This window comes from Hippocampus bargibanti, linkage group LG04, assembly GCF_051943395.1.
Source record: "Hippocampus bargibanti isolate YZ-2025 linkage group LG04, ASM5194339v1, whole genome shotgun sequence".
In the NCBI taxonomy this organism is placed as follows: domain Eukaryota; kingdom Metazoa; phylum Chordata; class Actinopteri; order Syngnathiformes; family Syngnathidae; genus Hippocampus; species Hippocampus bargibanti.
In genome coordinates this window covers 22,516,549-22,531,521 of record NC_142737.1, presented here as the reverse complement: position 1 = coordinate 22,531,521, position 14,973 = coordinate 22,516,549, and the positions used below count along the sequence as shown (strand labels likewise).

The 14,973-nt window shown below is 44.4% G+C and overlaps 1 long non-coding RNA gene across 1 annotated transcript; it reads right to left on the bottom strand.

The window, feature by feature from the left end:
- Nucleotides 1–852: 852 nt before the first annotated feature.
- On the bottom strand, nt 853–14,530 carry LOC148899471 (uncharacterized). Its single transcript, XR_016114634.1, has 4 exons — nt 14,327–14,530; nt 13,592–13,766; nt 2,763–2,886; nt 853–934 (listed from the first exon to the last, which is right to left on the bottom strand). It is a non-coding gene; the product is annotated as an uncharacterized LOC148899471 (long non-coding RNA).
- Nucleotides 14,531–14,973: the final 443 nt, after the last annotated feature.

Sequence of the window (14,973 nt, the reverse complement as noted above, 5' to 3'; positions counted from 1 at the left end):
CTTCACAGAAGTTTTGACAATATGGAATTGCCAATCAACCTGCCATGCATGTTTTTGAAATGTGGGAGGAAACCAGAGTACCCAGAAAAAAACTTACACAAGCACGGGGATTGCATGCAACTCGACATTTGAAGGCAGATCTGGATTGAACCCGAACCACTGCACCATGTGGCCGATGTGCTTATCAGTTATCCTGTAGCAATTTTGCGAAGATTTATGCTTTCATAAAAATAACCCCTCCTTCATCAAAAGATGTTTCAGATTTTGATTTAAGTTTACCCAAATTTACTTTGATTTTTATTTTATCACAACACAAAACAGCACATTCTCTTTCCCTCCCGGCGATATGGGAAATTAGTATATGGTTTATAAATAGTGATAATAAATACCGTAACAAGCTTTTACAATTCAGAAATGTATATGCTGCTGTGCAGTAAAGAGTGTGCGTGTGTGTGTGTGTGCGCGTGTGTGTGTGTGTGTGTGTGTGTGTGTGTGTGTGTGTGTGTGTGTGTGTGTGTGTGTGTGTGTGTGTGTGTGTGCATGTGTGCATGTGTGTGCGTCTGTGTGCGTGTGTGTGTGTGCGTGTGCGTGTGCGTGTTTGTGTGAGTGTAAGCAACTTGGACATTAGGGGTGGGGGGTCGGCTACCCATCCTGCTGCACAATAAACAGTTTGTTTCCCATGAGCACCCCTCATGTTCCTGTTGTTGGCTCCATCGCTGCTCACTGGGAAACGTCCTGGCCTCTATTGTCCAAAAGGTCAGAGTTCACAGGATGCTCCTAAAGGCCCAAAAGGGGAGGTAAGAGGTTGGACGGAGGAGTGATGAGTCCCTCTTCCCCACGCACCCGTACATACCTCTTATTCAACAAAACATGAAGATGATGTCATTCTTTTCCCTCATGTCACAGCAAAATTCCAGTCTCTATCAAGAGTTCACTGAAGTAAAATCAGAAGAATACAGACTGAGACGAACTTTATGACACTGAATATTTTCACTGACTGAAATGGTTTCTTTTGATACCTGAGGAAGACTGATATGAAAAAGCATTTCAAATACGAGGAAACTCAATCCAACGAGCAAGCCCGAGGTAACCATGCCATTAAAACACTTAAGAACAGACAAGAAAGGAGTGATTGTATTGTACAGTCCTTTCCACACAAAACCACAGATGGAGCTGAAACACACTGACACTTGCAATGACTCTTTGAACAAGATAGCTCAAAAGAGGCATTTACTGTAAGTATTATTTTGTAGCATGATTAACAGAGAAATCTTGATATCACAACAGAAACTGTTCTCAAATTGACCACGCTAACTTGGATTGTGTACCAATATTCACTATAAATTGTGAGATTTAGTGTAGGAATAAGAGTGTAATATAGGAAAGGACAGTTTTGGGCCTGCAGCCGGTTTTAGGAGTCCAGGTGCTGGAGGAGTTGGATGAGAAGAAATACGTTCCTCCAGAAATTCACAAAGAGACATTTATCTTTTTTACAGGGCCAAGTTTGAGAATTGAACGATATCCCAGATGTTTGCTGCATCGCACTTACTGGTATATCATCATCCTTTTACCTTTGACTACAAAAAAAACATAACATAACAAAACAACAAACTTAATATTAACTTAATAAAATCATTTCTTCGCACGCATTGAAATTCGTAAAGATATTTTTTACTATTGAGGCTTTATTTGCAATGCAAATTTCCCCATTGTGGGACGAATAAAGGTTCTCTGATTCTGAATCAGAAAACCGAAGACAGCTGAGATAGGCTCCAGCACCCCCCCCCCCCCCCCCCCCCCCCGCGACCCTAATGAGTAATGAGCGGTACGGAAAATGGATAGATGATTCTGATTTATTTTCGTAATATTACCATTTTTGTCTTGTAACCTCATCTTTGTTGATAATATTGTTCCTGTCACAGAATCACACCTCCCATTCTCGAGAGGAACGATGAAGCCTATACAATGAATGCAAAACATCACATTTACAAAAATATTACATTACACAAGCCTACTGTAAAACAAAAATGCAGCGTAAGAACAATATCTTTGTTCACATCTGAATCATCATCACTGTTTGTTGTTCTAATATTGGTTGTGGTTGTGGTGGTGGTCGGGGGGGGTCGGGGGCTTAAAGAGCTAAGACTTTTGCTCAGTTCTAAACATTTTTTCTGTTCAGCGGGACATGTTAACTACGGCCCATTGAGTAGAAAAAAGCCCCAAAGTACAACAATTATAACTGTAATGTTAGCAGTATATTTACCTCTGTAAATGTAAATAGCAGCCGCATACTCAGTTATTATTTATTCAGACAATATGTGTTTATGATGATGAGTAAATTTTCTTAGCCGGATAGGCCTAAAGTAATAAAAAGGGGAAAAAAATTGATCTTCTATTAGTTTTATGGAAGTGTGTGGAAGTAGAATTTGAATATTATAATTATGACAACGCTCCAGAAGCTAAGAGAAATAACACAGGTTAAACAAAAGGAATAGTCTACTTGCAGTAAGTACAGTAACTACTTGAGCAATGCAAGCGATTACATTTATACGGCTAGCGCTCCATTGTTGTGGATTTCCATTGTTATTATACTTGTTTTTGTGAGGACTTATTTCGAATGTAAAATGAGATGATAGTCAGCGTAACATTCGAGACAATAGGGGTATTTCACAGCAGTCTTCACTTTTCAACCACAGGTTGTGATTATAATGCTTATAGTTTGAATTACATGTCATGAATCATCCCCCAGGCCTGACCCTCACCTTGTCTTGCCCTGTCATATCAGGTTAGGATACGGGGGCTGAGGGACGTGACAGCTGGAACTGCATGGAGCCTCTCTGGAACCTTTCAATGTCGGAGAGACACGTGTGGCCATAAAAAGTGTTTCTGTGAATGATATCAGGAAAGTTAAGCAGAAGGGGTTGGTTGGAGGACTTGCATGTGAGACGCACATGTCCAGCAGTCATGTCGCATCATTTGGACTGACTAGTCATCTCGTCTTTGCTTTGTGCAGAACTTGGTACCCCGGAGTGTTTCGAAGTTAGCAAGAATGACTCCTGGCCAAAGTTGCGTTGAGCTTTTGCCTCTCAGTCCTTCTCATATGATGGGCTGGGTTTCCATCCTTTATGAGCGAATAAATCTGACCAGTGCCAAAGGAAAAAAAAATGATAAAAATTCCCTATTCGCCGTCTTAAGGAGCCCAGCTGCACTATGCTGTTTGTTTTCCGCTGCACAGCTGTACAGTTGTGTATCCCAGATAGGTGGGCCCGACTAAAACACTTGACGTGCCTTGTTCTCATATGGCCATCTGCCCTTCCAGTCAACTACTTTTTGACATCGGGAACAATGTTTTTACTTTCACTCTCCCTTGATCCTCACATCTTTTTGTTATAACTGCACACTGAACTCGCCGCACGTGCTTGTGTGATGCCGGAGCACAAATACTTGAGTCAAACAGCAAACACAGCAAGACAAACACAAATAGTGACTATTGCCCGAAGCCGAAGACTAAGCTTGACGCAAGCAAAGGTGTTGACAGCTCAAGCAGGAAGCTTGGGCTGCAGTTTCAATATGGAGTATTTATTCCAAAGACATACTGCAGCTATTTTATGAACAGCTCATCATTCACTCGAGACGTTAATAAGAGCAAGTGCAGTGTTTGTGCACCATGAGATAACACAAAGAAATGTGGTTCAGCAGGTAAGACGTGTCTTGGACCAACATTATCTGGGCCATAGCATCTTGAACTCGATTTACAGTAAATGTTATTTGAACGCCTAGCACATATAACAGCAGATCGACAACATTGTTATACTGCTGAAAAGGTTAACTTAATCATTGCGCTAAGGCAGAAGATGACTAAAATAAGTGTTGATTGTGTTTGTGTATGTCACGTTTAATTTGATGTCTGATGGTGGATGGCATATTTTTCTTGGAAATGGTGGATAAACACAACATTTAACTATCCTGACTTGATCTTATTATTTGTCTTCAAATCTTTAAATGGCCTCGCTCCTCCTTACCTCTCCGAGCTCATCCACATCTACAAATCTTCCCGACGCCTCAGGTCTACTGACCAGACATTATTTGACGTGCCAAAAACGAATCGGAGGCTCAGAGGGGATCGAGCCTTTTCCATTGCTCGTCCCACTCTCTGGAATGACCTGCCACTTTGGAAAGCCCCCTCGCTGCCCATCTTAAAAACCTGTCTGAAAACTCACTTGTACTCTTTGGTATTCCACTCAACATGCATGGTTTCTTTCCCTGGTGCTTTCTCCCATCTTTGTGACTGCTTTATTTCTTGTATATGGTAGCTGTCCATGTTATGTTAAGCTTCAGCTGTTGTTAACGCGCTATATAAATCAATCTTTATTGTATTGTATTTCATTTTTCAAAATCACCAAACTATTTATCATAAACATCTTACAGTTTTTAATCATCTTAATTTGATATTTGAAACTAAATTAAACACATAACAAATTTTATCTATAGTCAGTGGCGCAGCAGCGTCTTTTTCAGAACATCTTCACGGAATGCGTACATAAAGCTACATAACTTCAGACACACACACACGCACACACGCACACGCAAACACACACAGACACACACAGGCATACACGCACACACCCGCACACACATACACACCCACACACACACACACACACACACACACACACACACACACACACACACACACACACACACGCACACGCACACACACAAACACGAACACACACATTGAAATCTGCAGTTAGAATATGAAAGAGTGGGGTCTTGCGCGGCAGTCGGAGGAGCATTTTTTGCAAAAGAACTTAAAAAGGATGACTTCCAGGGGCTATACTTTACTTTGAGCTGGCAGTCTGTACACAAGACAAGACTGAAATGTAGAAAGGAACCCAAAACCCTAATAATATGTAATTCGTGTGAAAAAGAAAAAATCCCAGTGAACTTGAAATCATTTTATCATCTGTGGCTTCATGGACACAAACAGCAAGCAAGCTAAAAATATGCTAAAGACTTGTGGTAGAAAGTTTCCCAAGGCCAGAGAAAGGAAATAGGCAGACAGTTTCTCTCTGACCCCGCTGGCACCCGCCCCCCTCCTATAACCTCCCCCTAACAACCCCCACGGGGGATCCTGTCTCTATGTGTAAAACAGACAGTCAAAAAGCATCCTGGAAACTTGAGAGGAGGAAAACAGGAGAACATTGGGAAGCCCAATAAGCTCAAATGTAGGTGACGCAGTCAGAGGATGATCCTGTGGTCACACGGACTATGTGCCAAAGCCAAAGAGCTTGAAGAGTGCATGGTCATTGTTGCCTTTGAAAAATAAGGAGCTTCTCGGAATCCAGTGGTGTGAAAGCCACCACCACTTAAGTGTGTGCTCCAGAATCTTCTGCTGACATGCAGTGCAGGTGCAGGCGCCCTCCGTGACTGCATCAACTTTCGCCCTCTCCCCTCCCCCAGACAAAAGGCAAGCATATAAGCACCAAAAAATATCTATTATGTCTCTTAATATAGGCAACAATCAACGAGGCCGAGTTTCACACAGGGCCCACAGAGACGCAAGCAATGTCTGGATTCTTTTGGCCTAGAGATGGCTATGGGAAATGGCAGGGATGCCAGTGCTGATAAGTGACTGAGGGGGCTTCAAGTTACTTCCAGCTGTCTCCAGCCGTTCATGCCTCTGTGGAACGTATAGTTCACACGTAATGCAAACCATTTCATTTGCACGACGCTTATAAAAATCTGCCAAGGCTATGCAATGAAGTCAACAGGCTAACACTTCAACTTGGTTTACATCAAGGGAAAGAATTTCCAGTCTTCCGAGGATGTGAAGCCCTGCATCCTCAGCTGAGAAAACACAGACGCTTGAAGACTGTGACCTTGTAATGGATAGATGAATTCAATAAAAACCTGCATCGCAAAAAAAACTTGAATGCCGCATCTGGAGAGAGTCTGAGTCACACTGCGTGTGGGTCAATTACGGTGCTTTAATTGCCGTACGTGTGTAATAGTGTCCACAGGGGTACCCTTTTATAGTTTTGGCTGAGCTATTTTTCCACTTTGGCCATAAAAAATAGACATTTCCAAATAGACAGCAGAAAATAATTCACACATTGAATGAATTGTGCAGTAATTGATATTGTGCAGTAATTAAAATAAAGGGGAAAGCAAGTCTATGGTGTACTGATATCAGTTTTCTGTGAAAACCGATACCACAACACAATGGCATCCCCTCACCTGTGAAGGCCTTGTCCTTCACATTTGGAGAATGTAAGTACATTTTGAAGCCAGTGCACCAGACTAGAGTGCTCTTGGTCAGCTTTGAAGTCGTCAGAAAATAATACTCCTTAAAAGCCTCCTTTACAATACTGGAAAACATGAGCATGTGTTTCAGTCAAGAGGCTGAATAAGCCCCACTTGGCAACTGCATCCATGTTTTTGATGTCTTCTTTCCCTTCACATTTTATACCCTTGCATAAATAATACCAAGTGGCTTCTGCTAACGAAGAATTTCCACATAACTTTATTGAGGCAATAATATATTGTCTGCTGGAGGTTTCTAAAAACAAGCAGGATAAAGTTCAAGAAAACAGTGGTCATTCACACATTTAGGAACTGCAACTGGCACTGAATTGTAAGAAACTCCACACGATCCATATCTTTACTTTCCGCTGACTGTCCAACAGAGGGAAAGAGCTCCCTTGTCTCGAAATTGGGACCCATCTGGAAAAGGTATCCTGTGAATGCAACACTACACCAGAAAGTAGGAGAAAAGCAAGACAAACTCTTTTATTTCCTCCCTTCTGCAGTGTTTAGTGTTTCAGTTACACCCTACAGGCAGTAAAAACTGTCATCTAATCATAACCTCACACAATCTTAAATGGCATTTACGCCCATACCAGTCAGGAAAGGGAACCTATCTATGGATTAGAACGGATATGAGGTTCTTTTTTGTGTGTGCGTGTGTGCAAGATTCATGCTTGCATGAGCCACTCCCAGAAAGATGTAGTAGAATGACTGAGGAAGTGAACTTTATTGGCAAAGAATATATAATAACAAGAAAAAATGAATATTGCTGATCACCAAAAGATGCACATTGAAAATGAGTGACTATTTATGTTCACTCCTAAAGGGCATTGTCATTGTTTGGCTAGTAATTTAGAATCATTTTTCATTGTCTTGAATTGATTGATGTGGCAAAGCAAAAGAGGAAAATGTGTTTCCACAACACAAGTGCTGATGATTCAGCCTTAACATAACACCAAGTTTGGGTAGCTGAACTAAACCCATATCCTCTCATGTGGCAGTATGAATTTGATCAATACTGGCATTAAAACATTAGTTGAGAAGGGAACAGAAGCAAATCGATGGCGACAGAGAAACAAATAAATCAAAGGTCATCACATCGGTGTCAAAGCGTATCTACACTCAATAGACAATTAATGGCTTTGGCATCGTTTTTTATGCTGCATCAAATTTGCTGCCTACTCATTTCTACTCAGTATTAACTGGATCTTTAATAGCTTTGGCATCGTTTTTTATGCTGCATCAAATTTGCTGCCTACTCATTTCTACTCAGTATTAACTGGATCTTTACTTTGGGATTCGCCATACATGTAAATGTCTTGCATGTTCCAGATTTAAGGAGAAATTTGATTAATTTGATGCGGTGCTGTTGTTATCGTTGTAAAATTATGTCCAAGAGCCGAGATGATTTCAAGTGAAAGACACACACTGCAAATAAGGTGAGTGGATCAATACCATCAGCAACTCATTAATAAACACGTTGACTCCACTTTGAAATACAAGTCAAACCACTAATGAGGTACTGAAATAGATACAGTACATACACTCTTACTGTAACTGCAGCTGATACATTTGTTTATGACTGCTATCCCATAGTTGACCAGCAGATGGCTGTGCTTTATTTTCTTGACATTACGTTGGGTTGTTGTCACTTCCGGTACAGGTTTACTTTCCGCTCTTCGTTATTTAAAGGACAACCGACACCACTTTTTTGTTTCTGTCACGTCCGCTCGAGGAGTGGTGACAAAACTCGAGGGACGCCGGAAGCTAGTGGGGATCGGATCCGAAATACACGGTGGAGACAGTGATTCAAATAAAGAGTCTTTACTGAGCAACATCAAACATAACAGAATGTCGAGAACAAGGAAGGTAGGTGACTATAAACAGACCTGCGCGCGGAAGGGTGACGGACTTCCAGGACTACACCGACAGTGATGGAACGGTAAGAGAGGCTTTTATAGCCAGAAGGCACAATCAAGGAAATGGGGAACAGGTGCGTGAGTCAGGAGGAGACAGGAGGGGAGGGGCACGCTCCTGGCGTCGATGAGGATGTGACAGTGCCCCTCCCCTCAATGGACACCTCTTGGCGGCCCACCCGGTTTGGAGAGGTGAGCCAAATGGAATGCCCAGTGAGAGATGGGTCGAGGATCCATGAACGGGGGACCCACTGACGCTCCTCTGGCCCATCGCCCTCCCAATCAACCAGGTACTGTACTCCCCTGCCCATGCGCCTGGAGTCCAGTATCTCCCGCACAGTGTAGACCGGGCCGTCGTCCACCATCCGTGGGAGGGTGGGGGGGCGGGTGTAGGGGCGAGGGTGCTGGTCTCCACTGGCTTGAGGAGGGAGATGTGGAAGACCGGGTGGATCCTCATCGTGAGTGGCAGCCGAGACCGGGCTGAGGATGGCCTCGATGGGGAAGGCCCCGTGAACCGTGGACCCAGTTTGGCCAAGGTCCCAGCCAACCAGAGGTCCCTCGTGGACAGCCACACCTCCTGCTCGACCTGGTAGTTGGGCGCCTGTCAACGACGACGGTCCGCAACTAGTTGGTTCCGGGAAGCCGTGCGCGACAGGGCGGCCCTTGTCTCCTTCCACACTCGATGGGCCCGTCTCAGGCGGTGTTCGATGGACGGGACCTCCACCTGGCCCTCCTGGGTGGGGAACAGAGGCGGCTGATAACCACAGGTGGACATGAACGGGGACCGACCTGTGGCCGTGGAGACCAGGGTGTTGTGGGCGTACTCCACTCAAGGCCTCCAGGTCCTGGTTCTTTCTCTCCGTCTGGCCGTTGGTCTGGGGGATGGTATCCAGACGACAGGCTCGCCGAAGCTCCAAGGAACCGACAGAAACGTTTCCATACCTTGGACACGAACTGCGGTCCCCGGTCCGAAACGATGTCCGCCGGAATCCCATGGAGACGGACGACGTGGTTAACCAGGAGTTGAGCCGTTTCGATGGCGGACGGCAACTTGGTTAACGGGACGAAGTGGGCGGAATTGCAGAAGCGGTCCACAACGGTGAGAACGACCGTCTTGCCACGGGACGGGGGGAGACCTGTCACGAAGTCGACGGAGATGTGGGACCAGGGTCGGGAGGGCACCGGTAGCGGCTGGAGGAGTCCCGCCGGGGATTGGTGGGAGGCCTTCCCACGAGCACAGGTGGGGCACGCCTTCACGAACTCCGCGACGTCCTTCCTGTATTCCGGCCAACCGCTGGGCGATGAGCTGGATCATCCTGTTGACCCGCGGGTGACAAGCAACCCTGGAGGCGTGTCCCCAGAGTAGCACCTCTGTACGTAGGTCGGGGGGGACGAACAGGCGATCCACCGGGCAACCCTTGGGGCTAGGGTTACCCCCCAGAGCTTCCTGTACTTTCCTCTCAACCTCCCACCGCAGGGCACCCAGGGTGTGTTGCGCCAACAGGATGTTGGCGATGACCTCCTCCTTCTCTGCCGGCTCGTGGATGCGCGAAAGGGCGTCAGGCTTGGTGTTCTGCGACCCTGGGCAGTAGGTGAGAGTAAAGTTGAATCCAGTGAGAAATAGCACCCATCGGGCCTGCCGCGAGTTAAGTCTCTTGGCGGACCGGATGGCGGCCAGGTTTTTATGGTGCGTAAATACGGTGAAGGGGTGTTTGCTCCCCTCAAGCCAGTGTCTCCACTCCTGTAGAGCCAGCATGACCGCCAGCAGTTCTCGGTTCCCCACGTCATAGTTGGTCTCCGCGGGGCTGAGCCGGCGGGAGAAGAAGGCGCTTGGGTGGAGCTTCTGGTCGATCGGGGAGCGCTGTGATAGGACAGCTCCCACTCCGGACTCGGATGCGTCGACCTCGACTGCGAAGGCAAGGTCCGGGTCAGCGTGATGCAAGACCAGAGTGTTGGAGAAGGCTTGGCGGAGGCGGTTGAACTGCGCCCTCTGCGTCGGGTCTCCACCTGAACAGGACCTTGGGGGATGTGAGGTTAGTGAGGGGGAGTGCCTTCTGACTATAATCGCGGATAAAGCGGCGGTAGAAATTGGCAAACCCCAAGAATCGCTGGAGTTGTTTGCGCGTCTTCGGGGTTGGCCATTCCACCACCGCTTTAGTTTTGGTGGGATCGGCCCAAAGCTGCCCCTGCTCCACGACGAACCCTAGAAAAGACAGAGAGCGGACATGGAACTCGCACATCTCTGCCTTCACGTAGAGCCGGTTTTGCAGGAGCCGCGCCAGGACCCGTCGGACGTGCTGCCGGTGTTCTTCTGCTGATTTGGAGAAAATGAGAATGTCATCTAAGTAAACGAATACAAAGACGTTGAGAAAGTCCCTGAGCACATCATTAATGAGGTTTTGGAATACGGCGGCCGCGTTGGTGATTCCGAACGGCATCACCAACTACTCAAAATGCCCCAAGGGCGTTTTGAATGCGGTTTTCCACTCGTCCCCCTCTCGGATGCGGACTAGATGGTATGCACTACATAAGTCCAATTTAGAAAAAATGGTCGCCGATTGGAGAGGCGCGAAGGCTGAGTACCTGAGGGGGAGTGGGTATTTGTTGCGGATGGTGATGTCGTTCAGACCACAATAGTCGACACATGGGCGCAGGGATCTGTCTTTCTTTACGATAAAGAAGAAGCCTGCGCCGAGCGGAGAGTGCGAAGGTCGAATGAGTCCCGCCGCAAAGGAAGACTCTATGTAGGTACCGCAAATTCCATTGACATGATGAAAGGACTGCTACAGTATGTCCTTTTTCGGTCAGGAGCGTTCCTTCCGTGACGTGACGTCAGGAATCGTCACCAACTCAAAAACAAGACTTCCGGAATATTCAGCGCGAGTCTTAAAACGTAAAATATAGCTATATGCGGTGAAATCTTTGTAATATACGCTCAGTAGAAGTCATTTGAAGCGATTTTACAAATTATGGACACAACTTGTTGGGCGGTGTCAGTTGTCATTTGAGTTTCATTTTACTGAGAAGACCGCGAGAATGGACATCCTTTATCGCTGTACTGTTTAGCAAGAAAAAGATAAAAAATGACAATGACCAAAACTTCTATTTCGGACAGAAAGTGGGCAAAGTGGTTTGTAGGATTTTATTGCATATGTTTTATTTCATAGATGTAAAGTCCAAATGTTTGTGTAAATAATAGCTGCACACACCATGTACTCTAAGCAGTCTTCATACGTATCCCAAGACGCAAGACAAGCTGCAGCATAAGCAGCAGCATCAAGAGAAGCTCTCAGAGTCATGAAAGAAATTAGTGAACAAGAACAAGAAATCTGAAGACTGGAGCTACCAGATGTAACACGGAGAGATGAAAACGAAGCAGAGAATGCTAAGAAAAGAACTCTGTTCATTGCAAAAAGTGCTGATAGGAAAACAAAGCTAGGGGAGAAAAGGAGAGAAGTTGAACGGTTGAGACTCTAACCGTTATAGAGGAACTCAAAAAGCTCAGAGCAGCAGAAGCCCAGGTGACAGCTCTACAAGTGAGAGGTATCAAGTCTCAAACCAAGAGCAAGCTACCGGTAAGCTCCACTCAGGAATACATTCCAACGAACAGATCTCATATGCCCACTAGTTAAACAGCAAGATCTTGGCCACACGTAGAGCATCGAGCCGATGAAATGTCTGGAGAACCAACTGGAAAACATAAGGTGGGCAAGAAAGTCTTGAAAGAAGAGAAAGACCATTTTGAAGAAGCTAAGAAAGTTCTTGAAGATGAGAAAGAGCTCAAAGAACCTTCTCAAAAGTAGAAGGTTCAGAAACTTCAAAAGGAAGACACAGAGGCCAAAGTATCTTCAAAGCAAGTCAGGAAACCACAAAAACAAGACAGGGAGATCAAAGAACCTTTTCAAGAACCCAAGAAACATCTGAAGGAAAAGAAAGAAGTCAAGAAAACGGAGGCAGAACTCAAAGTAATGTATAACAAAGAAAAGGTTGTTAAGAAACCTAAAAAGGGAGTGAAGAGAGTCCAAGAATCAGTACAGAAAGAGATAGAAGAGAAGGTAAAGTGGGACAATGTTAAGTTGAGCAAACCTTCCAAAGAACAAAGGTCTGTGGAATCACTCAAAGAAAATGCTGAAAAACTACAAGAGAAACCACAGAGAAAAGAGAAACAAGACAAGACCCGTCCTCAAGAAGTTGACAAAGCTCTAAAAATGGAGAGTCTCATCAAGCAACATGCCAAGGAAGTTCAGAAACCGGATTTAAAGGAGCAAGATACCGAGAGACACATCAAACAATTGCAAAACAATAGAGTTAAAAGAGTTAAACCTTTGTCAATGACACAACGTTAGACAACAAAGGCATAAGCACATTTCAGCCACGTTATGTAGAGAGGGCTAGACACAAAACAGTTCTATTGCTAGACGCGGGGTAGAGAATGCGCTGCCGTCTTTTTGTTTTCCTTTGTTAAAAAATATATATTGTAAAGGGTTCAAGAATCACTGTGTGATTGGTGGGAGTGTAACTGGAGCTGATACATTTGTTTATGACTGCTATCCCATAGTTGACCAGCAGATGGCTGTGCTTTATTTTCTTGACATTACGTTGGGTTGTTGTCACTTCCGGTACAGTTTACTTTCCGCTCTTCGTTATTTAAGTTTCATCTTACTGAGAAGACGGCGAGAATGGGCATCTTTTGTCGCTGTACTGTTTAGCAAGAAAAAGATAAAAAAGGACAAAGTCCAAGACTTCTATTTCGGACAGGAATCAGGCAAAGTGGTTTGTACAATTTTATTGCATATGTTTTATTTCATTGATGTAAAGTCCAAATGTTTGTGTAAATAATAGCTATATTTTTATACTTGTTTGTAGTTCTACGGTGGTGGTGTCGTTGGTGATTCAGCATGCAAGTGAAATCACATTAAATTATTAACCATCAGTACAAAGAACCAGCGTCCTCTGTTTGGAATGGAAGCACATTTACAATGACTAAATCAGATTCTAGTTTGTTTTTATTCTAATTATTTTTCTGTTAATATTTTCTTGGTCATTGAGATATTTTTTTCACTGATTTGTTGGGAGAAATTACTCTTATCTTATTATGATTAAATATTTGCTTCATTTTCAACTCCCATTTAACTGACTACAGTACTGTATGCTGATATTTTTTTGCACTTGTAACCAAATGCTGTGGCCATGAATGTGAAAGGTAACAGACACAGTCTGGGAGTTATTCTTATTTCATGAACGGTCGTGGCAAACACAATGGGAGGGAAACATTTAATGAGAAGGCACATTAAACAATTCTTCATCTTTTCCTTTCGCTTTTCCCATCAGGGGTCGCCACAGCGAATCAGTGTCCTCCATCTCACCTTGTTTTGTGCATCTTCTTCCCTCACACCAGCTATCTTCACGTCATCTTTGACACCATACAAAAAACGATTTTAGGCCTTCCGTTTGTTCTCCTGCCTGGCAGTACAAGGCTATCCAACCAGGTCACTCCCAAAGAAAACCTCATCATCTTCATCTCTGATACCTCCAGCTTCCCTGTGAAGGCACATTAAACAAATTGTGAAGTTAATTTTCTCAAGTGGCTGCACACAATAGTATCATCTGGATTTACATGCATTAAAAAAATGATTGGTGTAAAAAATATATTGAATGTAAACGGTTTTATTCCGGGCAACCATTTGACAAAATTTCACTGAATACTTTTATTTCAGTGCGGCTGTAGCTACTGTACCTGTGGGAATAACCAATATTGAAACATGATTGTCATTTGTATATATGTAAATTAGACCTATTGGTGTTCAATGATTTGTTAGACTAAGTCAAGCATGCCCGGAGCCCCATCATGCTGACAATGTTCATTCATCGAGCAGAACTGCACAACTGTACTCCCAGTACAAGATACAAGTATCATTAGAAAGCTTTTCCCACTGGCTTTGACTTGGCAAAACATGTAGGATGAGCTGAAGCAGATGAGAAGAGAACTCCTCGAGTGAGACTGCGGTGAAAACATGACGGGATTGAAATTTCGCCTGAATTAAAGCACCACTTTGATTGGAACGTGACTGGCCAATGGTTGGCATAACATGAAGGATGACCTTGAATTCTCAGAGGAAGTGCAGATTGGCTCACATCATCTTGACCCCCTCTTTTTCTCTCCACGCTCTGCTGCTTTCTTTCACTAACATGACAGTACACACACACACACACACACACACACACACACACACACACACACACACACACAGGCGTGCACACACAAGCATGTGCGCACACACACACACACACACACACACACACACACACACACACACACACACACACACACACACACACACACACACACACACACACGCACACGCACACACACACACACACACACACATGCACAAGTGGAACTCCACAAATACCAAGTCGAACACAGATCAGTATTTGCAGCCTTTTCACACTCAGTAAAATACAAGAGGAGAATGAACTGCTCATGTATGACATACCAGGGCAGAGTGAGCAACTTCAAAGAAAGACTGATGCCAGGACAACATCCTGTGAATACATTTTCTGGCCACTGGTTGATTTGCCCTCGGGCGAAGATTGTCCCTGTTCAAATCTCTCCTGGCCCCTCATCATCTCGTTGTTAAAATCAAGCCCGTTTGAAAAAGACAGTTTCAGATGGAAGATAATGTTTGAGTAAATATGAGGAGGCATAGACTGAAGCTAAAATGTTAATATCTTCAACCAACATTTA